Below are 25,280 nucleotides of genomic sequence, written 5' to 3'. Positions count from 1 at the left end.
AACTCAGGGCTCAGATGTAATGTCACTCACCAGTGCCACAAAAAGTCATCAAAGGTAATTGTCCGTGTGTGCACTTTCAGCCTTAGACAAATATAAGGTATTTTGATCAACCGACCACAGCTCATGAGGAATCAGTCAGATGACTTTGTGTGTGCCACTGGCCAAAGATGCCAAGTTAACTGATTTCATGATAGTCATGGCTTGATCTTGGGCCTGAGCCCACAGATTTAATTCTCCAATTTTATGTGAAAAAGGAGGTGTTTCCTTAATTTGGGGCAAACTTGCCCACCAGCCAGATTCATTCAGTAAGTTTGAAACCGTTGATGAACCCACGGGTAAACTTGCTTCTGAGTTTTGATTTAGCAAAGCCTAAGCTTTAACGTATCCTGAAATGATTTCTTGAAGGGTTTGATCTTTGCAAAAACACGCTGATGGCAGTTTGGTATTGAGCTCACACACAAAAAATCTAATAGACCAATACTTGATATAGTCATTTTTTTCCGAGCAGCGGTTTTCCTGTTTGGAAGAATTTTTCTCACACACTGGCAATTCTGTCTTTTGCTGGAGCAGCTCCAGGACAGACGAGTTAATGCCCTGTGTAGTTTGTTTTCATATTGAGCAAACCCTGCTGAGAAGCTGGAAAATAGCGATTTGAACTGATAAGCTTGCAAAAGACAGCTGACTCATCAAGTGCCACGAAACAAGGATTCCCACACTGTGATACACCTGGAAGTGTTGAACTTGTACAAGCCCAGTCCTCCACCCTTCTTCTGGAGGTGTTGGGGAATCACCAGATGCTTCTTCTTGGCCAGGGTAGAGTTGCTACCTCCTATCACAAGTTCTTTCTTCTAGCAGTTGTCCCCAAACAAATGAAGGTAACCCAAACCACAGTGTTGGTGCTGTGTTTGCAAATGCAGATGGGACTAGACAGTCCAGCAAACTCCATAACTACTTTGGGTGACAGCAGGGTTGTAGCAGGTGGCACCATTTGATCTTAGGTCTAATCAAAGTTTTGAGTGAGATTTTGGGGCTAAAAGATACGAAATAAATTCATTCAGAATATATCCCCTGGGGAATACTGGGTTGCTGCTTTGAAACAGACCCTGCTTTCAATTTGCTCTGCACCAGAAGACCACTACTTGAAAAGTAGTAGGTATGGATCTTGTATGAGGCATATTATGAATCTCAATCAGAGGGCATTCTCTCAACAGTCAAAGTGCCCCTGCCTTTTTCTTGATCTCACTGGAGCAGACTCTCTACTCCCATGACAGAGGATAAATGGAGAATGTTTGGGGTCATAGTCAAGACTAGGCTTTGGTTATTAAATGAGAAAAATGGTGACATCTTGCTTCTGTATGTGGAGCTTGGTGGACACGACCAGGCCCAGCACCATTCACATTTCTGTGCTTGCAGTTCCTCCTCTGAAGGGGGTTGCACACCTTCCAGCAGGTGTGGTCAGCGTGTGGTCTTCTAGCCAGCACCTGACTTGCTGTAACTTCATCTTGCTCCTTTCTCTGGAAGTGTTGCTGTAGTGGAGGGCCAGGGAAGGCTCTTGGTCTTCTGGGAATGTGAAAACATCTTCACTTATGTGCTGACAGTTTATCTGGGTTGTTAGCACATGGAAAGGAGGAAAAGCAAGCCTATGCAATGGGGCATGACATACAGAGGCTTTCCAAAGAAGCCTACTTTTTCCAGAAAATATGTTAAAATTTTGAATTATTGTTATTATTATTATTATTATTATTATTATTAATGCCAAAGCACAGCTTCTTCTGACATGCCCTTTGGAAGTTTTCCCTGTGACATTACAGGTACAGGTAAATCATGATTCTGGACAGAATATACCTCTTAGGAAAAAGCGGAGATTTTCTGCTAGATATGTTTCTGGCTCTTTTCCTGATCACACGTGCATTTAAGTGCCTTCACTTCACGGTATCATGATCCAGAGTGAAGCTATCAGCACTTAGTGCTGGAGGAGGCCGAAAGCCAAATGTCTGTGAGAAGGAAAGCTACAAAATTCGTAACAGAATGAAGTTTTACTTGGAAAATATTCTGTGATTGATTTATTTTTTTTTCCCCACTGAATTTTGTAAAAAGATTGTACATTTTTATGCTTGAAAATAATTTTTCTTTGCTTGGCAAGAACAACAACTGCCTAACAAAGACATGATGGATGATTGCCGGGCTCCTGCATCTTTCCTGACACCACCTGGTTATGGCCATTTAGCTTCCCTTGTACATCTGCTGGGCAGCTGTCAGACTGTTGCAGAGTGACAGTTTCAGAGGAGGTTGCTCTGCCTACCCCATACCTCTCACCTGTAGATGAGATCAAAGAAAAGAGAAAAGGGGAAATTAACTCCAAAAAAGGAAAGCCTGAAATTGGACAAAGCTTACACAAGCCAAGTTGTTTAAAGATGTAATGAGAATTTGTAAAGGAAATAAAGGCCAGGGACAAAACTATCAGTGGACACATGCACAGGGCAGCCCAGAGCAGAGGAAGCAGCTCTGATTCCAGACCTGTGCTGCTCCCACAAAGCACCACCAGCTTGACTAGTCCCCAGCCTGAGTAATACACCTGTGAAGGATCAAGAATTACCTATGCTGTCTCTACTGTCTGCAGTGTCTCTATACTGACGTGGTGAAAGAGAGAAAAAATGCTCTGTTTGGTAAGGGATATCTCTGAGTCATCTGCCACATCAAGGTGTGAGAAGATGCATGGTGTTTAAACTCAAATTCTCCTGTAAGATGCAAAGTGCTTTTCCTTTACTTTGTAGTATGCTCTTACCTCCAACAACAGCTCAAAATTTACTGCACGAGGATAAGTTTTTTTCTAATTACTTTGTTGGTAATGCAGGACACCTTGTCATTTTATCCTTGGGAAAACTCAAAATCGTATATCTCTGGTATTTTTTTATTCATTAAGTCCAAAGTGTAAGGTGTTCCCAGCATTCATACAGATGGCAGCAACTTCGGTCAAATTCTGAACTGGATTATGCTTGTGCAAGGAAGGAGAGTGATGATGCTGATGTCTGAGGGGCCTGTGAGATCCCTCATGGTGATCTGCTCTGTGGAGAACATGCAGTCACCAAACCCCTACCCAGTAAATGCACCTCCTAGATGACAGATGTTAATTAAAAGCCAAACCCAGTTTAAAGCCACTTGAGACAATGACTAAACTTGTGTAGAACAGCCTGTTGACACCTGAAAATGGCTGAGCACAGCCAGCCACCCACATGCTGAGCTGTGATGCTGCCGTGGCATGCCTGGCACACTGCTTGGTGTGGTGAGGTGAGGAGGACCCCTGGCAGCCCCTGCATTGGGCTGTGACTCTCCCACAAGGGCCTTTTGGCTGCACACCCTGATGAGATGCATCCTTTGGCTGTGGCTAGCTAGTAGCGGCTCAGCCAGCACAATCTGCCTGGTTGGGATGTTACAGAGTGGGACAGAGGCTCCAGCACTTTGCTACAAGTCGTAGAGGATATTCCTTGCCTCGGGGAACCTGGTGTCAGTGCAGTAAACGACGGTGGGTGCTGTACAAAGCATTTTGTGCTACGTCCCTGCTTCCACAACAAGCAGTAGCTGGTAGATGGAAAACATTTTGTTTCTGAGATGAAAGTAATCTGAGTTCTGAGTATATTACAATATCCATGTACTTGAGGTTTGTAATTCAGCCTTCTTCAGGATATTGGAACATCTGTTTAAAAAACGCATGAGAAGAAGGGAATATCTGTTTCAACATTAGTACTGAACATTCTGGGAGTATATGTGCACAGAATTTAATTATCTAAAAGATGAGGACACAAGGGAGGTTCTGAGGGGTTTGGGAGGTTCTGGGAGGTTTAAATACCACTGCTTGGATTCACTTGCTGATCTGTTACCAAATGCACTGATGAAAACTGGAATAAGATAAAATGTGAATGTGACCAATTACCTGTGCTTGTAGACAGGACCACACATCACTATGGTTCGAGACATAGTTGGCTGTCTTTGAGTGACTGCCCATTTCGAAAGAACACAATGAGGCATTATTTCACAGTGATGGGATGTAGAAGTGGGTGGAGATTATGGATAAGGAGGCCACATCAATAGACAGCCAGCTGATTGCATATTCCTCCTTTAATACCTTGTTTCTAAAACACCACTGGCTTCTGACTGTGTTCACTAATCAACATAGTTTGAGCCACTGGCCCGCAGAAGCTCAAAAGGTCACAAATGGAGGTATGTCCTCTCCCCAGATGGTTTTCCTTTTGTCATTGTGCTTCTGCATATGGGGAACCCTCCCCCAGTTATCAATAGCTGATAGGTAAGCTGATTCTGAGATGTCCGTGGACTGTAATCCAGCCCTAGCTGCTGTTTCTGGAGGGTTTGTTCACGTTTTGTGTATCACCAGTTCCTCCAGCAATGGCTAACCATTAATACCTCTTCCTTCATGCTCTCCACATTATGGCTTATGTGTTCTAGTCCACTGTGGAGGCAGGGAAGGCAATGTTTTGGAAATGCAGGACAAAAGTGGAAACAGCTGATGATGACGGGATTCTGGAGTTGTTTTCTTAATTGCAATTAGGACTCTGATGCATTTGCTTGGAAGGTGGGTGTTTTTTGTGTCTGTTTCTGTCCTGAGTCACTTGTATGTCACAGCGATCTCACTCCAGACAAATCAGTGACGGTACTGAAAATAGCACAGTGCTGTTCGTGATGAGGACAAGGAGTGGGCTTTCACAGGGAGGCTGCCCCTCGTCTCTGCAGTTACCATGGATGAAGGACAACCCTGGCATCTGGAGTGCCAGAAGATGAATGATATAAATATGTATCTACTTGTTTCTTCTTTCTTCTCTCTTCAATGACCGATGAAGCCATGTAATGTTTTCTTCTTATAAAAACATACTAGGAGGGTACAGCACAGGTGGGAAGGGAAGACGAAACATTGGAGCCCAAAATAATGGATTTTGGTGCTTCTGCTCAGGCAGTGTGAGTCTGTCAGCTTGTGTTCAAAAAGCACAAGAGGTTTCCACAAAGGGCTGCCAGAGAAGAAGAGGGACAGTGACCAGTGGCAGGCTCTTGACTGTCCTGGAGCTGGTGGGTCATCTTCTCCCTGTAACCCTTCAGGGAAGGACACTGCTACAAGCTGAACAAGAACAGTGGAACTACCCAGCAATACCTATCTTGTGTGTTAAGGCAGGTGAGGGCACAGTAAAAAGGTGGGTGTCCCAACCAGTGTAGTACGAGATATCTGACATCTGTACTTTGTGCCATGCCTCCTTTCAACTTGGTGGATCTGAGCAGATTTGGTCCTGGAAGAGCAGACAAGTCCTCATGAGCCAATATGTAAGGTGCAAGGCAGGCCTACAGCTTAAAACCAGAAAAGGTGCTAGCAACAGCTGGTGTGCTCCACTGAATTCCTGAATTGCATTTATGAAACCTCTTTCCGGATGCTCTGGGTGTTCTGCTGAATTAAACTCAATTGAATTGACCATCCATTATAATCACTTAAACTACAATTAACATTTACTCTAGAAATAAAGGAAAACTTAACAATGAACTCCTTTTTTTTTTTTTTTTTTCTTTTCTTTTCTTTTTTTTTTTTTTTTTAACAGAGATAATTTGCTTTTCTGGGAAATCTCAGTGATCTGTATTGGAAAAAAACACAGAAGCAAATTGTGCAAGACATCCCAAAGGAACACCAGTCCAAGCTTCTGACACACCATGTGCTCAGTGGCTGCAACATATTTTAAACAAAACCTATTAGAGAAATGCTCAGTCTTTTTAAAAATAGCATTTTCCCACTATTTTTTTTTCATGTGTCTTACTTTATGAAAGCCAACCCCACCTCCCACCGCCCAGCCAGCTATCTCAATCTGGCAGGGAATAATGGTTTATGGCCAGCAAAATGTTAGCTCAAAATAAGTATCAAAACTTTATATGTATGTAATAATATTATGGTTTTAAGGTCTACTAGATTTGTCACCTGAAAAAGTGTCTTCCATTGTGAAAGGTGTTACTTGTTTGTGAGAGATTCCTTTCAATTAAAATAGACTCGTAAGTCATTTAAAGGCTTTTCATTGGTTTTTTTTTTTTTTTTTTTTTTTTTTTTCCTAGGCAGAAAAAGAGTTCTAAAGAAAAACATTTGCCTCTTTCATTCACTTCTGGTCTCATCTCTGATTAAGATCTCAGGACCCATCCCAATGCTGATTAGCAACTTGCACGTGGTGGATTACTGGACATGGAGTACTGCTTGACTTCTGTAACACTGCAAGGTACTGAAATGGAGCAAAGTAAATCTTGGCAGGTGGTTATTTTGCTTTATATGATTATTAAATATCAGTAATTTGAATCTGCTCAAATCGAATACTATGTAAGTGTATTAGTGTACAAAGAGCAGGTGAGGCTGTCAAAAATCAAGTGATTTGTTGCACTGCTATGCTCTGTATGCCTTTTGCCTCCATAACCACAAAGAGTATAGCAGGAAGTAATTTCATCTGCACAAATATTGATGCTGTTTTTATATAAATGCATATATAAGTATGTAAACACATTTATCTTTAGTTTTAAATGGATGTATATGTGTTTATCTGTGAATATAAGGCATATCTATAATATGGATTGAATGTAAGAAATACATAACCACCAATATACATGTATTTTTCTATGCCATCACTATTGCTTCAGCCTGGCATACTAGTTTTTTTACAAGGCAAAACATTCTTTTTAATAAACTTTACTTTACAATTTATACTTAACCCTCAAAAATATATTTGGGAAATTCTGTTGAAGCACAGCCCATTGCATCAGGGAAAAGCACAGCTCTTGTCTGAAACAAAGTTTTTGGTGCATTTTCTTGAACTGGGAATTGTATCCCAGTGAGTGGTGACCAAAACTTCACATTCCGGACATAGCAAACCTTCCCGTTTGTGGCAGAGGCAAGGAAAAAAACAAGAGGGAATCAGGGGAAATAGCTTCAAACTAGAACAAATTGCTGGATAACTCTGTTGTCAAAAGGTCACATTCTTTCCTTAGGCAAACCTGCACAACTTTGCTTAGGTCAGAAGAAGGAGTATGAGGAAGAGGAAAGCATACCAAGGAAATAATCCTTCCTGTATGACCTCTGGATGCTGCTGCTTGACCTGAGTGCAGCACAGATGAAGAGAAGAACTGGAAGAAACACACACAGCTTGAAATTTATCAAAATGTTGATTGGAAAGGACCTCTCAAGCTCATCCAGTTTATCTGCCTGCTTAAAGCAGGACCACCACTGGTATTAGGTTAGGTTGGCTTTCTCCAGCCAAGCCTTTAGGACTGCCTGAGATGGAGACATCAAACCCTGTCCCGGTAACATGTTCCAGTGCTACCTGACTTTCCCAGTTGAGAAAGCTTTTCTAATGTCCTACCTTGAACCTTCCAAGCTATGTTTTTTTATTTTATTTTATTTTATTTTTTTTTATTTTTCTGTTGCCCATTGCTGTACCGTCTGTCACTACTAAAAAATTTGGCTCCATCATCTTGGTAGGTGTCCTTCAAGTAGGCTGCACTTTAGCCCTCTTCTGAAAATGACCGTTGAAGGTGACTGCAGAAAGCAGTCATGGGACTGCTCTGCCAGCCCTGGGAATGATCTTTCCTCCCAGCAGGCATTTGCTGCAGCTGAGCTTTTCTGAGGTGGTGTTCATGAGTCAAAGGTAAATGTCTGGGAGGTTACAAACATAGAGGAAAATCATAAAATGGAAGATGATAGAAAATGAATCTGCTCTGTGAGTACAGAGAAGAGCGTTGCTACTCTATATCAAAATACGTGCTACAAGTATGGTAACATAGACTTCAGCATGAAATATTATGTCTACTGTCTAACAATCCATATCACAGAATCACAGAATCACAGAATTTCTAGGTTGGAAGAGACCTCAAGATCATCGAGTCCAACCTCTGACCTAACACTAACAGTCCCCACTAAACCATATCCCTAAGCTCTACATCTAAATGTCTGTTGAAGACTTCCAGGGATGGTGACTCCACCACTTCCCTGGGCAGCCTGTTCCAATGCCTAACAACCCTTTCAGTAAAGAAGTTCTTCCTAACATCTAACCTAAAACTCCCCTGGCGCAACTTAAGCCCATTCCCCCTCGTCCTGTCACCAGGCACGTGGGAGAACAGACCAACCCCCACCTCGCTACAGCCTCCCTTGAGGTACCCATAGAGAGCGATAAGGTCACCCCTGAGCCTCCTGTTCTCCAGGCTGAACAAGCCCAGCTCCCTCAGCTGCTCCTCGTAGGACTTGTTCTCCAGGCCCCTCACCAGCTTTGTTGCCCTTCTCTGCACCCGCTCAAGCACCTCGATATCTTGCTGTTACACTGCAGTCTACACCTATAACAACTCTTTTCAAGATGATTCTCTTGCATTCAGCAACCTATGCCCATGCTGTTACGGTTTCTTATCTTCCAGATAGAGACTGCACCTAAATTCCCTGTTGGGAACGGATCCTGTCTTATCCTAAGTCTCAAATCAGTCTATGGAGAAGGTTATTTGGCAGGAGCCTGAGCCAGGCCAGTGACTTCTAACAGCAAAGATGAATAAGTTCTGATGTTTGGGAGTACTCCCTCACACTGTTTAATGTCTAGACATGGCCTCAGTGTCTAGGTTGGTTGACAGAAGCATTCTTTGTTTCCTGTGCTGTGGTTGTCTTAACATAGGGTTTGTTTTTTCATAACAGCTTAAAGTCTCCTTCTTGTCCATATTAAAAGCCAAGGTCTGGCAGGATGTTTGGTGATTTAAATGTGGACCCTTGTTAGTGGAGATCTCTTTTGCTGTAAGGAACTGTAAATCATAACAAAAGCAGGGTTGCATTTAAACTGGGCTCATCTGCCCCATGGGTGCACATGTAACTGGAAATGAAGGATGGCTGGCCTCAACAGATGGGACCACAGCAGCTGACTTCTTCCAGGAAGATCTATCAAAGACCTGTCAGTGGGCAAAATGGTAAGACATTGCCAGGAGTCATCCGACTCAGCTGTGCCTTCTCCAAACTAATTGTACTCCCTCTGCAGTCAATGCACCTCCAGGGGGTGGTTTGCCATCCTCCAAAAGGCGTCTAAAAGAGACAGAATGAGTTGCCTTCTTAAAATACCCATTTTTCTCCATCATCTGCAAAGAAAGCTTTAAAATGACATGCTTAAACTAGCCACTTAACTTCTGGAGTGCTAGCTTTAGGTGAGGCAGATCTCTCCCATCTGAACTGGATGAATACCAAAGAAAATATTTGCAAACAAAGATTTGCAAACTTGTATTGGCTTTCAGAACCTCTTTTATCTGGTTTCCATAAACAATATTTGTAGTAATATTTTATATGAGAATATTTTACAAGCAAATGCACTATTGTGGTGAAAATACTTGCATGATCCCTGCCAAACTGCAGGTGAAAGCTTGGCAGCTGGGGAGGTTTGCAAGCTCTGTTGCTAGATATAAAAATTGGCTTCAGTTTTACCCCCTGAAGATCTCTGGAATTTTTACCATCCGAGTCAGGGAGGAGGAAAACCATTGTGTGTCTCTGAAGGCCAGTCTCTCTCTGCAACTTGCACGTAGTGAATTCTTAAGTCACTACCCACAGCGAACAGGCTGACATTTGCTTGTGGAAAATATTTGCTGGGTCATTACGGATAACACGCCATTTTCTAAAAATCTACGCCCTCTTTCTGATTGCTACTCAAGCAGAAAAGGCTAGCTTAGTTAGATATGTGCAAGTGGCTCACCTCACTTTTGTTCTTGCTAACCTTGATTCTGCCTGATTTAGTTACTGGGAAAAGATGACTACTTCATCTCTGAAGCCATCTGTCCTTACTCCTCCGGATAATATTTTTATTAACGCTCTTTATTTTATTCCATTTTATTGCATTTGATTTTATTGCATTTGATTGAATTTAAAATCTGTCAGAGTGATTGTTCTCTTTGTAAAATGGATCATTGCATTTTCAAAATTTAATACCTGCACCGTCCACACACAGTCTGGAATTTAAAGCAGCTTTCTGTAATCTGTGCTAGTAGATATAATTTTCATGATTTCTGAATGGATGTTGGTGTTGAAATAAACTAGGAAATGTAATTGCTTCCAATGCCACTACCATTGCATATGTTTTTTGCTGAAACTAGCTAGTGTTAATATCTATCTGTTTTCATTATGCCCTTATTGCATTGATGGAAATAGCTCAACTCATAAATGACATTACAACCATCAGTGTTAGAATCAGTTTAGAGAAGGGATTTAATTTCCCTGGTGGAAAAAAAAAAAAAAAGGAAAAAGAAAAAACACGACAGTCTCTGAACTTCTGAATGTTTTTAAGCTGCTGTTGAGAAAGCAAATACCAAATCCATACATAATCCTGCTCTGAGTTGTCAAAGCTTCCCTTCTTTCTCTTTCCTTTCTGTGACCAATTTTGCTTTCTTTTGGGGCACGTTATACCTTTTTCAGCTAAGGTCTTGTAAGCTTTTATGGAAATTTTCTTAGGTATGTTTTCTTGGAGTGGTGAATTTTATCCTTGTGAAACATAATGTAAAAAAAGCTTTTTACCAATACCAGAAAATGTGTATTACTATTTTATAAGATCTGATGAGATGCCGGTCTTGTGTCCTGTTCATTCTTAAGCTGTCCATGCTGAGAGCTGTCCTGGTTAATTTGGGGGTTGGATCTGTTACTTCTTTCAGGATTTATATCTTCAAAACACATTTCGTCAAAAAGATTTCCACTGTTTTCTAGCAAATTAAAATTGTGTTAAATTCTTCAGCCGCAAATTTCTTCATCAAAGTCTGTCTGGGGTCCTTCCTCTCTTCCCTATCCCTTCCAAATCCATCTCCTTGTCATCCCTGCTTCCTCTTTTCCCCAAGGCTCCATCAACCAGGTGCATGCCAAAGGCTTGTTCTATGGAGCTACACACTTGGTGTTCAAACTGCCATGGCAGTACTTCTCAAACCGTGGGAGGAGAAAGCAAGTGGTTGAGCGTATCTCATGGATTAAAAAAAAATATCTGAGAGCTGTTGACAGAGGACATTGTAGTCTTCCAGCAACTAATCTGCAGTTGAGACAGATAAAAAGACATAAGAGCTTCATGCTTTTATTTTCTGCCAAGTTTTTCCTTTTACTTAATATGCATCATTGCTACTTTGGGGAAAAAAAAAAAAAAAAAAAAAAAAAGCAAACATCAACAAGCAAGACTCAGAATAGCAGTTTCACAATATTTAAGGCTTTAGTGGCAATCCCTGCTTAGGCAGTTCCCTCCCAGCCACTCCTTCTCTCATCAAAGTTTGCCTCCCTTTTTGACATTTTCATCTATAAAAGAAAGAAAAAGAAAAAAAAAAAAAAAGAAAAAAAAGTCAAAGAGATCATAGTTTAACCTGGATTATGTCATTCATCCAGGGCACCACATTGCTTTACAAACAGTTGTGTTGGCACAACCGAGAGGTCAGAGAACTGAGTTGCAAAGGCAGGAGAAGGGAGAGGGGAATTTCTTAAGCAGATACTGCCGCCAAAACCAAATTATTGTGAAACTGCGCTGTCACATTCCAAAAAAACACTTTCTCCTAAACCTTATGAGACTATAGGAAATGGTGAATATTGGTGGAGAAGACCCCTTTGGACCAGGCTGAATGCTGTTTAAAGCCTGCTGGTAGCTGCAAAGTGGACCAGGATTGTGAACACCTCTCACAAGCCTCGGCCGTTGGTGGTCATTCAGTGCTGAATAAGACAACATGAATCCTGACCCCTTTCAGATTAAAACCATGGCTCACACAGCCCAGTTCAACTCTTACAAAACTGAAAAGAGTGAATTATATTCTTGAATACACACACGGCCACCCAAGTGAGGTATTCCCACTGGTTTGAGCTGTGCAAATGAGGCCAACATCTGACCATAACAGCGTAAGAACTGCCAGCGTATCCAATTAGCAGGATAAAAGTAAGTGCCCTCCTGGCTTACTAATTATTTTCAGAATACACAGTGTGATGGAATCCCTTCCAAAAATCAAATCTGTCTTACAGCAGTTTGACTTACAGGCGGTGCAGAATGGAGCGTTTCTAAGTGCATTGCAATTAATTATGCTTTCAAATGCACTGACTAAATTCAGCTTTGCAATTAGATAAATAATAACTGAGAGGAAAGGTTGTATTTTGGAGTTACATGTCGCAGTAGATGAATACGCCTTTTGCCCCAGCTGTTTGTGCCTGTGTCATGGCAGATGTCTTGCTGTGAAGCCCTGTCTGTTGCAGATGAAATGCCTGTACAAAAGCAGCTTCCATGTCCATTTAAATGTGCAAGAGCCATACTCATGCAGTCAGCACAAGATCCTCCTTTAATTTCTTAGCGTATCTGCCTCGAATATCAAAGAGGATGACATTTCATCAAAACTACGACCAAACTGGTAACATCAAAGAGCCTGACTTGGCAGCCTCCACCTTTTTTCAGGCAATATTGACTCAGGTAGTGGATGTCACTGATTTCAGTCCAGGTGTGCCAAAGTGACAAATTGGAATCCACATGCCGGAGCCCTCCATGCTGAGCAAATGGGTAAAGGTGACTGACACACACACAAAACATTGCTTTTTCTTTTTCTGCCTTCAAATTACCTGTCCATTAATTGTGCAATTCTTAAATACAGCCAATATTAAAAAATGTCCCACAGCTGTTCAACAAGCAGCTTTGAAAATACAAATTGAAATTATTGGTTTAGCTCACAAGGATCTAAGCACTCATGGTAGGAGTGTATCCTTGGCTAAAGGGGAAACCACAGTAATGGGAAACAATGTCCCTATCACTGGAACTTTCGTTTGTGGATTCCCACAGGAATGATTCCTTTTCTTACCTCTTTTTAATACTCGTGACCACCCATAAGGTGAAGTGCTTCACTAATATTAATTGAAGTGCTAGAAGCAGGAGGCTGAAACATGTATTAGTTGCATTTATGGCCACCCTGGTAACCTTGTGCTTTCAAAGGGCTCAGCTGCAAGTGGAAACCAGGTGGCAGAAGGTGAACTTGAGCAAGTGAGTGTTGGTGAGCAAAGGGAACGTGTTTCATAGCCTTGGTGAAGGTTTGGCTGGAGGAAGGATATGCCGGGGACTGTTGATCAGCTCTGCCTATAGTTAAAGGATATACTTGAATTCCTGCCTTCACGAACCAGCATCAGTGAGTAACACTTCCCATGAGCTGGCTCAAAGCCCGCATCCCACCCTTGTCAATAATAAACTCACTTCAACTATTCATGGTTTTTCTATGTCTTGTATGGACTGCAGTAATTCAGATGGGCTAGGGATGAAGCCCTCTGAACCTAGCCCTGTGTCAAACATAGCAGTGGGACAGGCAGCTCAGGCTTTGCATAGCCCTTCAGATCTGCTCTCCGTTTTCTCCACTGGCTTTGCATAGATCATTAAATCAAGTTCAAAGTCTCCTACTGAGGCCCAGAAAGGTATGGAGATCTACTGACTACTACAAAAAGCCCAGTTCCCACTGACTCCAAGCATGGGATTAATCACGCCTCCTTTTAGTTGCCAAGCAGATGGACATCTTGTTTAATCCAATTCTCCATAGTCAATAGGTAGAGGAAAAGACATCTCCTCTCTCTTTGGGATAGGGTAAACTGTTCCCTAAAGAAACCTGTCTTTCTCCATGGGCAGTTGGGAAAGCTTAGATCCTGAGTTCAGGTGAAGCACCACACTTTCAGATAGATCAAATGAGGTGAGAGGACTGCGTCCCAGCTGAAGTATGGTTGAAGTGCCTAAACTTGCTCTTTCTGGACACGTTCCTTGGTGCCTCTGGAAGGCTGTTTGAATTGCTGAAGTTCCCAGATGGTCAACCTCGTCACAGATTTCACTGCTGGAATAATGAAATACCTGGCCATTCAAACAAGCTTCAGCATGTTATCTGAACATCTGGAACTAACTGCTCTGGGAATTAGGGCATGTCACAAATCACACCTCCTTCTGCTCCAGGTAGAAGCGTCATTTCTTTGCTTGGTCATTTCTTTCGTGACCCCTTTCACAAATGCACAACACGTCAACAAAAAAAGAACCATGTTACCAGTACTAGATGCTCTGCTGCATGCATTTCACCTGAAGAACAGGTGAAAGAGAAAACACCTCAGGACTAGTAATAACAACACTGCTGAAGGTCTGAGGGGGAGGTACATATATGCGATGGAAGAACTCATAAAAATGGAAGAAGTACTGAAGAAGGAAAGGTGCTTGACATCTTTCCATGAAGTATGAACTGGCCTGGAATATACTTGAATTTCCATGAGTAATTTCAGAGATTGGTTTTCACTACTTGCATGACTGGCAGCTGTCTCAAGATCTTACACTTGCAGCAGTTCTGACTTAAATGGGTAACTCTTAAGTCTTTTCCTGAATATTACACTTTTATTTTGAAGATTAATGGAAGTCTAATTCCATATCTATGGAACACATTTCCAGGATGAAAAATGTGGAAATGCATGAAAAAAAAAAGCCGCCTTTGAGGTAGACTTCTTTTCTACTGCAAAGCAACACAAATGATTCTAATACTATGATGAGCAGAAAGCTCTGGCTGCTTAACTGCTGCTGAGCACTTCACTTTAAAAATGCACAGATTTGGACCATTTCCCAGATGTCGCATTGTCACTTCTGAATGACACATTGGAAGAGGAAGTAGAATGAGGAAGCGGGTTGAGGAGCAGAGTGTGCAGTGGGTCCCTCTTGCGTGTGGGGGCCCGCCAGGAACCTGGCAGCTGGCTGGGGGTGGGAGTGGGGGGCTGCAGTCAGCATGTTGATTTTAGATGCCTAACTTAGATGCCTTCTTCTCTCCGTTGCCTTTATAAGGAATAGAGTCTGGCAGCCACAGAGCGTGGGGAGCCCGAATTACCCATCACTGTCTTACTAGTTGTCATGGCAACTCAGGCAGGCACCTAGAGGAGATGGTCTGAACGTGGTCCCAGCCGACTTGCGAATAGATGCCGCAGCGTGTGTGCAAGGGAGGCAGCTGTACATGTCCCAGCTCACAGCTGACACTCCTGCACACCAGTGACTGGAAGGAGATGAGGCTTGAGGCTGCCCTTTGAGAGCCTCAGCAACAAATCCTTGACTCTCCACATGGTTTTGCTCAGCATTTTGGGCAGACATGGTCACTGAGGATACCTGGTGCAGCAGGAGGCAAACTCCATACAGGGCAGTGCTTCTGGAGCTGCATCACTGATGGGAGGGAAATGAAACTACTTTACTCATGGGACACACTCCTACCTTGGGAGATACCCTTGTGAAGCTGGCACTGCATCCCACGCCTTCCTTTGTAAATTACAAGATAGGCTTTGAGCTCCTTAGGGAATTGATCAGCTAATTAATCAGTTTATCTGCCTCTGCCCTACATTTATATTTAAATCTTTGTGGAAATTCCATTCAAATCTCTTAAGCTTTGCTAAAAAAAAATTAAATATCAGTAAGCAGAAGAATGAGTACCCTGCAAATTACTTCTCCCATGAATCAGATCCATTTCAGTTATTGAACCATTTGTGTTATTTGGAGATGCTCTTGCACCTGCAGAGGCTAAGTTCACTCTAGATTATTGGAAGAATTGTGCAAGTGATGGAATTGGGCAATTTCATAGTGATGCAAACTGTGTAGTTTTCTATGAAGTCATTAGCAAAGAGTTGCAGGCATTCAGAATTAATTTCAATAATAAGCTGGGATTTCAAACCTAAATATTCAGTTTCTAACTGCATTGCAAATTCATCCCCAGAATCTACTCGGTATTACTCATCACCTTTTGCAGCCTTTAACAATAGTAATAGATTTCTTTTTAATATGCACAAAATAGCAATACAAATAGATTTTAAGCACTGCTAGCAATGTGCTTGAGATCAGCTATGATCCTGATATCTAGAAACTGCTAAAAACCAAGATTTTTTTTTGTTCAATTGTATATTCAGGGAAGAGCCATGAAATTCAGAAGAGAGGCTCAGGTCATGGTAGGGATGTTGAGATGGGTGTTGAGCTTTCAGGTGTGCTTGTGTCTCCTGAGTAGCCTGCATAGCTCTAATGGGGGCTGTAGATTTTTCCTTTCTGCTTGCTTTGGAGCTGTTTTCTCACCTGTATTAGAACTACATCCATCTGAATCAAATATCTAGTGTCAGGTTACAAACTTTGAATTGCAATTAATCAGTGTTTCAGAATAGTTTTTCATTTATTAATGTGCAGATCATTGTTTCCAAAGCCCTACAACACTGTGCAGATCCAGCTGAGATATTACTGTAGAACGAGATGTGATTGTTCAATGGCACTTGCAACAAATGCCGTCTCTCAAGACAGGAAACAGGGAATACAATTTTCAGGCTAGTACATGTAAAACTCTATAAGCCTGTGAGAGATTTTTGTCTCTTTCTTGCGTATAGATTACCAGGTTTGATGTTAACTATTTGGCTCATTAATAACTGATTTACATTTCCCAGACAGCAAATTGCTATCTGACACAAATTTATAAAAGGGCTTCATATTATGAAATTCCTGGGTACAGTGACTCCTTTGTGATTTTAGCTTAAGGAGTTTGTGATTAAAATTTTACTGTAATCATTGCAGTCTCCTGGGTTGCTTAAGGAAAAGCAATTCTTATTTCCTGCGTCTTAGAGCTCATCACGGTGATTTATTTTAAATGCCATTGGCGAGGTTCTCTCTACTTTGAAAATTAGATAAAATAAAAGTCCCTCAAAACAACTGGAGAAGCTAAAGGATTCAGTCTCAGCTAAGACATGAGGACTAACCTGTTACATGATGTTTCATGTTTGCTATGTGAGCCAAATTGTCAGATCAGGCTTTGCAGTACACTGTAAAACCAAGAATAGGAGGGGTAAGGAAAAGGAAGGTATAAAGCTCCATTCTGCCCCCTTAAAAGCAATATTTGGTGTATACTGGCCAGCTCACCTGATTAAACCAGATCTTGGTTTGCTGCTTACATCCTTAGCAGCTGCTAGCTCAGGGCAGGATTTAGCCAGTAGCTGAGGCTAATGGATGACCTTGCTGCGCTGCCTTTCTCCCAGCCCTTGCTCTCCACATGGGTTAAGAGGGAGGTGGTATGGGAGTTGTCACTGGAGGTGATGCTTCCCATGGGAAATTCACCAACAGGCAGATCTTAAGATCTAGCTTGCATTACTGAAGGCATCCCAGCTCTCCAATTGGGACTAATGACCAATTTAAGAAACCAAGTGTTATTGCTTCATTTATGATGCCTTTGTTCTACTCATCCATGGTTCTTTGTGAGTTCTGTCGTGACTGGCTCAAATGTGTCCTTTCTGGGAAACTGTAGGAGGATTTTCTGTCCACAGTTTATTCTCTGTAGGTACATGACATTCAAATCAAAATGCTTGGGACTGCTCTCCTAAAGCCATGCTGTCCAGCTCATTGAGGGAATAGTTGAATGTAGCTATTAAAGTACTTTTTTTTTTTTTTTTTTTTTTCTTTTTTTTTTTCCCAGTGCACATTCAGTGTTATTATTAGCTATGGCAGTACCTACAAGTGTTGGTCGGGATTGTTGCTTGCAAAACCAGTGTTACATTAATATGTGAATATATATATACCTGCAAGCTGATCAGATTCCTATTGCACTGTCTGGTTTGGTATGTGCTAGAAACCAAACAGGACAAGGGAACCAGCTTGAGGATTGTTTCATGAGTGTCCATACTGCTGAATGATTGGCATGCTCCCTGGCACAGGTTTGGCTGGAGCTCACTGGTGTGCTCCCTGCCAATGCCTTGGCATGATTTGTGGGACAGTGAAACTTGTATGGCTGAAGCCCTTGGGAAAAGGGTGTTCAGCTTTGTGAATGCAAGCTCTGCTTTTTCGTTTGCATTTAGAGCCAGAGACAAACCCTGGTCCTGTGTCTTTGCTAGTATAGACGTGGTCTTTGAGTCCAAGTCCTTCAGGATGATTTTAAACCTGCATTTAGACAACTAGGGCCCCTGTGGAGGTCCTGCTACTTCTGTGGCATAACTACCTCAAATTTTATAAGAAGAACTGTTCTCGTAGGAAATGTCTTGCCTTTTATTTCTCTTTTCTCAAACCAAAAATACTTGTCATGTTTCATTGGAAAATACTTTTTCCCAAAATTCAAAATCCCTTGTTTCCATTCATTTTCCCTCTCCTTTCTGCAGTGGCAGATGGCAACAGGAGATAAGGATTCGGTGGCAAACAGTAGGAGATGTATACACAAAAGCTTTCCAGGTTTCACCTGCCAGAAGCTGTGTCCCCTTCATTGCAGTCCTGTTAAGTAATTCTCCAAGTAGCAACTGTTGTAGGATTATCTTGCAGAGTTACTGTGTGCTCTTGAGGAAATTCAAGAGAAATGATGTTCAGGTGCAGAAGTAACTGGGATCCTAACATGCATGCGGGAGGGACTGACTTGCCCCATTGTCTTGTCATGTGAACTGCAGCAAGGTGGAGCAGAGGATACAGCTAAGCTGCCCTGATTGTTATCAGCTGAGAGTCAAATACCAAAAGTACCATTTCCCAAGGCTCACATACTTTTTTTTTTTTTTCTACTGTAAATATTAAAAAAAAAGTCTTGAGAAAGCAATTGGATGGAAAATAAAATGTCTTTATGTTGCCATTTACACATGCAAATGTTGTTGTTTGCATCAAAGGTGACTTTTTAGCAAGGTGGTTAAGATATCTTAATGAACTAAAATGGAAAAACAGTAGTTTTTAGTTTGGAAGCTGGTGGCATCTTCACTGCAAAATGGTACCACGTTTTATCTATTAATCATGTTTGAATATTCTGAACATGGTTCCAGTCAAGTTTCAAGTACACTGAAATTGAGCCAAGAACATAAATTTCAAGTTGCATTATTGTGGTCATGTCACTTTCCAAAGTATCACTAAATTGTTCCTTCATTTTGTCCTTTGCCAAAGAGGTAGGAGACTGTGTTGCTCTCTGGAAAAATGCCTGCCTAGAAGTAGAGGTCCAGATCTTTAACAAGGGCAAATTGGCAAAACCCCACTGATTGTAATGGAGCAATGCCGATTTTTGTCAGTTCGGGATCTGGCCCATCAGATTTTCAACTGTTATCACCACAGGCAGAATTCAAATTGACACAGCGTGGGCTAACATGATTGAATGCAGAGCAGGCTGCCTGGTTTCCTAAATTATTTTAATAACAGAAAGAATGTAGCTGGAATGCCAGGCTAAGATCTCTACCTGGATAAGGGCCCAGATTTTATTTAATCTCTAAAAGTCTCTCTCTCTGCTATTTTATTTATTTATTTATTTTAATAAATAAGCCTGTTGCAAAGTCATTACTTTTTCATTATGGAGATTGTCATGACAAGGTCCCCAGGAAGAAAAGTCTCAGATTCCGTTCAATGCTGCATAATCCCACAGCTTCAGGTAGAAAGAATAGGTCTTGTAGAATAAGTGAACAATGGAAACAGAGAAGGAGCCTGCCTCCCTTCAAAACCTGTATTAGATCAGCTACTAAATCCAGCTCTCATACATACCCAGACCAGGTATTACATTTCTAGGGACTTTGGTGGATCACCAGTGCTGTGAACCATCCGAAGACATGTGGGATCCTGGTGTCCTCTCTCTGGCCATGTCCACGTGGGCACGTTTCCATTCCAGTTGCCTGTGGGATCTGAGCCACAGTGCTGCTGAGAACCAGCCTTGGGAGCCCACATCCAGCATGATGTGGATGGTGAAAGGAGGGTGGAATGTCCTCAGAGATGGGTGGGTAAGAGGTAGACAGCTGGAATATGTGCCATCTCTGCTGACTGACCATGAGTCTGTAGGAACAGTGATAATCTGCACATAAATAAATGTGCCCATCGAAGGAGCCAAATTAAAAACAAAACCATAACCATTTGATTTCTCCCCTTAGGAGAAAAAAAAAAAAAAAAGAGTCGTGTTTTTTCTCACATGAAAGAATTTAAACATTTTACTTTCATCTGCCCTTGTTGTGCCTTAACAAAGCTAGCCAATCGCTCGATATCTTGGCTCTGATTTTGGGGACTATTTTTTTATTCCTCTAAGAGATTCAGAGGGTGGTAAAAAGCTTCATTGTAATTCAGTAATTAGTATGTCTCCTTCTCTTGACCAGGAATGCAAGGGTATCCTTTTCTGTGAATGTCATTTTCTCTCTGGGCTCTTGTGCTTTAATTTCTTAGATGTGAAAACAGGAACAGAAGATGAATTAGGTATTGAAATGAGAGGACATGAATATGACTTTGTTCTCCTACAGAACTTTTTCTTTTAAAGAGAATAAACTTTTATAGTTAAGCAAAACAGAATAAAGGGCTTTATAAATCAATTGTAATGAACCAAATGTTTTCATCCTTCTAGAACTTTATTCAGGAGAACAAACTTGGTTTAAAGAAAATCTGAAGCTTTAGAGCACTTAGTTCCTGCATATTTTCTCTTCTCCCACCTACCGTCTCGGCAATCTGGCTTTTTTTCTCAAGTTATTCATCTGGGTTCTGTGGTTTAGGTGGATAAATATTGTATCCACCAAATAAAATGTTTATGCCTAATACAGGAGTGCTTAATAAGTTAGTGATGCACAAGTATTAAACTAGAAAGGCAATGTTTGGTGCCTGGATGAAGAGGTCCTGGGTGAGATGAGCTTGTCTACCTCTGCTTTCAGATGCACAGGAATTAGTTTGAAAGAAATGAAATATAATGAAAAAAACAGGACACTCTAGCTGATGAAGGAGTGGACTCAAACATTGCTAAGATTTGTTTTCTTGGCTGTACGTATTTTTTTTCCTTAAAGGCACATTTGCATTCTGCCTTTCCCAGTTTCACAGGGGGTCTGTCTCATCCAAGCTCCACCAATGTATTGCCTTTCACCACCTGCCCGATGATGGCTGAGCTGTTGTGAGGTTGAAAGCCCCAGTGCTAAAACATCATGGACAGTGTGTGAGAGGGACATGTGCCTGTCTCAGCACTGCCCGTCTCTCCTCTGCTCCATCCCTGGCCTCCTTAACACTGCAGTGCAGATGGGAAGACTTCACCTTGCTTTAAAAGTAGGCTTCAGGATTTTTAAGGGATTGCTTCGTGTCTAAATAATTCTCCACATCCCTGAATCATGCTGAATCCTCACAGGAGATGATTGTCTTGCTGGTTGCAGCAGAGATCTCTTTGTGAAGGAGTTGGGCTATTCTCGGGGGTACCCCAAGGATGTGGAACTCAGCCCAGAACAACCGCAAATGTTGCTGCTTTCCGGCACGTACAAGTGATGCCTTTGCCCTCCCATCCTCCAGAACCAACAGGGGCCTGAATTTTTTATTCCAAGGACTGGGCTGGGACCTGACAGACCCTTGTCAGTTCTCTGTGTCTGTTCACTGTGCTTGTGTCTGGGACAAAGACCTGAGCAGACGACGGGAAAAGGCACCATCACCGCTTCACCGGGCTGCGAGTCCCTTGGACGTTTCTGAGCATGCCAGATGCCTGGGTGCCAAGAGCTCTGCTACTCATCCCAAGTCCTTGTCCTGATCATCCGAGGGCTTCCTGTGACGTCTTCCTTGGTAGTCAGAGCAGGGAGTATTCACAGCAATGCTGCTCAGTAAACACTCGTTTCATGGAAAAAAACAGAGGCTTTTTCTTTTGTTGGAAATATTTCATGAATTATTTTTGTTTAGGAAAACATGATATCATTCTGATGGTAAGAAAACAAACCAGCAGGCCAGCTTTCTGTTACTCTTAAAATATCACCTCCTATTTTTCATTTAGGAATATAAAAGAAGAAAGTGGAGAAATGAAATAACCAAGACCAAACCTTATGTCTGCTTCTTAGCTTTTGCTTCTTTTTCTGCCTTTGGCCAATGCTTTTAAAAAATAAAAGTGAGGAAGAGAGTGTGAAAAGAGTATTTTTTCCCCTTGCAATTTGAAAATGTAAAAGTTGAAAAAGAGTGGATTGCTTTTCATTGTAAAGTTATTTTTTTGGGGGTAGAAAATTTCTTTTAAATCAAACCCCTATTTTTCGGTGAAGACGTTTGAACCAGTTTGGCTGACCACACTTCATGGCTCTGCCTCCTCAGACCACAAATTATAGATGTCATAACAAATGTCAAAAATACAGCAGACATAATAAATTATATATGCACAGACAAAAGTGCACTCAGTCATATATACACACACATGCATGTGTGTATATATATATGTATATATATAGTCATCTGTCTGTGTATAAATGCATGCTTGTGTGTGCACAATGTGAAGTAGACCTGAAGTAGACTTGCAAGACAAGGAAGTCCCTGAGAGGTCCTGCTTCAGGAGCGTCTCCTTTGGCTGTTAGGAAGATCTCTTTCCGTACAATATTAATCTGTGCTCTCCTCTGTTTTTACAGGTTCTATCAAATTCTCTGATTGAAATAAAGTCTATCCAGCAGCACACATTGAGGATGTGTTTCAACCAGTTGCTGGGTGCATCTATAGACTATATGAGGAAAGCCCAAAAGCTTTGCTTGTGTCATGAGAGAATGGCAATACCACCTAGACATTACATCTGAGGTGTGATATAAAAATTCATTCCTTAGAAGACAGCCTTTCAGATCGGAGTGGGAACACTTCACACCTGCCAGTGCATTTCATTAGGCCACGTGGTGACCATATGAAGAAGGGAGGATACGTGAGATCCAAGTTCCTCCCCTTACACTTCCTCCACGGGGCAGCCAAGGCACGTCTTGTGCCCTTCTCATCTTCCAGGCTGGCTCCCAAGGTCTGGGTGGACCAAGGCAGCTCAAGGCACGTGCATTGCAGAGCATGATGTAGAAATCTTTGGCTGAACACCGAGTGACCTGGTGTGTCCTCCCAGCATGACTCTAGGCAAATGGGTCTCTTGGCAGGGCTTTTTCCCTCTGGTGCAACTTTGAGCTGATGTGTTTACACTGCCTCCAATTTCACTGCCACCTCCGTGGCAGTTCTGGGATGTCTGCTCTGCACAGCACTGTGTCTTCAAGCCTGTCCTGATGCTCTGAAGCCACTGTTTCAGCTGGGCCCAATTATAATCTTAATTATAACAGTTATAATCCCAAAGCACTGCTGAAAAGCAAGCTCTGAAGACAGCTCATGCACCTTCTTTTATCACTGTAGGGATATCTGGGTCCTAAGGTAATGGCTTCCTACTTGGCTTTCAAAGAGAGACATCAAGAATGAAGCAGTGACTTGAGATGCTGGCAGTTTCTGCCCTCTACCAGTCTTCCATGCTACTCCAAACTTTGCAGCCGTTCCTCTGCAGAGCACCAGGGCCGTGACTGCAGACCAACTTCCCACACTGCCGTCAAACATGAGTCCTGCAAATAACAACAGCTCAAGGGCGCCTGCCCCCCACCCAGAAGCTTTTACTCCTGGATCCCTCCTCAGTGCCCAGCAAAAGGGGAGGTGGTCCTCACAGCATGATCTGGAGAACATTTGGGCTCTGACAGCACAAAGGGAAGTGAAGGGAGGAACAAGTACTTGAAATGAATGGCCTGCATGCACAGCTGGGTTTGCAACACTGTTATGGTCCAGAATATTTCTGTGCCAAAAAAAAAAAAAAAAAAAAAAAGCTCCCTTGGTTAATGATTCTGCTTCACGTTTATTTAAGCCTTGTATTTTGTTGTGCAACCCTTCATTGACAGATGTGCTCACATCATTTAGGGTATAAGCCCAGTACTTTTTATCCCTGTTAAATATCAAAGAGGGATGTGAAATGCAATCTGTTTTTAAAAGACATTCGTTGAAATCTATTTTTGTTGCTGCTAAAAATATGTATTTATTGTGTGTCTAGGAAAGAACTTCTTGGTCTGGCTCAGCAGCTGCTCTGAGCCATCTGTAAATGTGCTTTCAGCCTCAGGTACAAAGCAGTGGCCCAGGGACTCTGGTTTGCCCCTCCAGAAGTCATCTGAGCAGTTTGGCAAGTCTGCAGTAGAGCTATGGCATTTTCCCTCCCAGTGAGCTACTTTAGCTACTCAAAAGGAGTTTCTGCTGCTAGGCAGGTACTGCAGTCCCCAGTGTGCCCTCCTATGTATAAGGTAGGTACAAACCTGCTGGAATAAATCGGGCTGGCCTTGGAGCAGCAAGGAAGGTTCCCAGCAGTCTGAGGACAGGAGCAGCCATGTGGAGGAGGAAATTCAGGGCTTCAGGAAAGACAGAGAAGAATACTTATCATGCAAAGTCATCCCCCTTAGAAATGCAGACAGGCAGAGCTTCCAGGTGTGTTGCTGTGGGGATGACATCCTCCACGAAGCAGCTGAGAAGGTCTCTCCCCAACACACAAGATGTGGTACAGGCTATGAGCTGTGCTGGGTGGGACTCTGCAGGGATAAGGAACTGACTGTTTCACCTTTCTGACTCTTACTCTTGGGAGCTGGTGTCTATCCCTGTTTTTTTTGTCTGTCCCTCACACTTCACAGAGCAGGTGTGTCTACACAAGGGCTTAGGGACACAACAACATGCAGGCATCTCCAACACCCTCATGTTTGGAGAGGGATTCATGTGGACCTCTTCTGCCAGGACATACAGCTCCTTCACAGTTTTCCTTGTTTTCCAACTGCACTTCAGAAGCACTGAGATCCATCCCAGGGAGGTACTGGGCAGGTACTGTTAAAGTATTTTTCATCCCCTGTCCTCAATATATAAAAAAAACAGCATAATCACATACTGGCAAAGAGGCCATGTCTGTATCTACCTGAAATCATACATGACATAGTCATTTTGTTTGGTCAGTAGAAGGAGTTCTCATCTGATCTAAAGACACCATATTAATATAAGTGGCTGACTGACCTATTTTATTATTTTTATTTTATTTTATTTTATTTTATTTTATTTTATTTTATTTTATTTTATTTTATTTTATTTTATTTTATTTTATTTTATTTTATTTTTGTGTGTAGTTAAATAATCAGGTGGTGGTATTTATAGCACTTAAAGTGCTATTTATAGCACTTTGCACTGATAATGAGTTTGGTGGTTTGACATAACTGCTGGGTCACACTTGGGATTTGTTCCTTTCATCACACCTGGCTTGTTGGATTTGCAAAGTCAGCTGGGCTGGGTGGTGCTTTTAATTAACTGAATGCTACACTGCTGTCCAATGCAAAAGGCAGTTTCACTCTATTGGAAGGGGTCCCGAGTGGCTCAAGTTAAATAAAACTACTTGATGTATTCCTTTGCTAAATAATCTCAGAGCTACTTCTTGCCCCAATTATATTGCTTTGACGTCAAGCAGCAAGCATTGCTTGTGGTGCTGAAAACTAGTTTTTAGTATTTCCTATAAGCTCTCTAATACTTATATTTTTAGAGATTTAAAGCAGGTTGTTC

The sequence above is a fragment of the Netta rufina genome, assembly GCF_964035555.1.
Source record: "Netta rufina genome assembly, chromosome: 1".
NCBI classification, from domain to species: domain Eukaryota; kingdom Metazoa; phylum Chordata; class Aves; order Anseriformes; family Anatidae; genus Netta; species Netta rufina.
Note: the sequence above shows the minus strand (reverse complement) of the source record.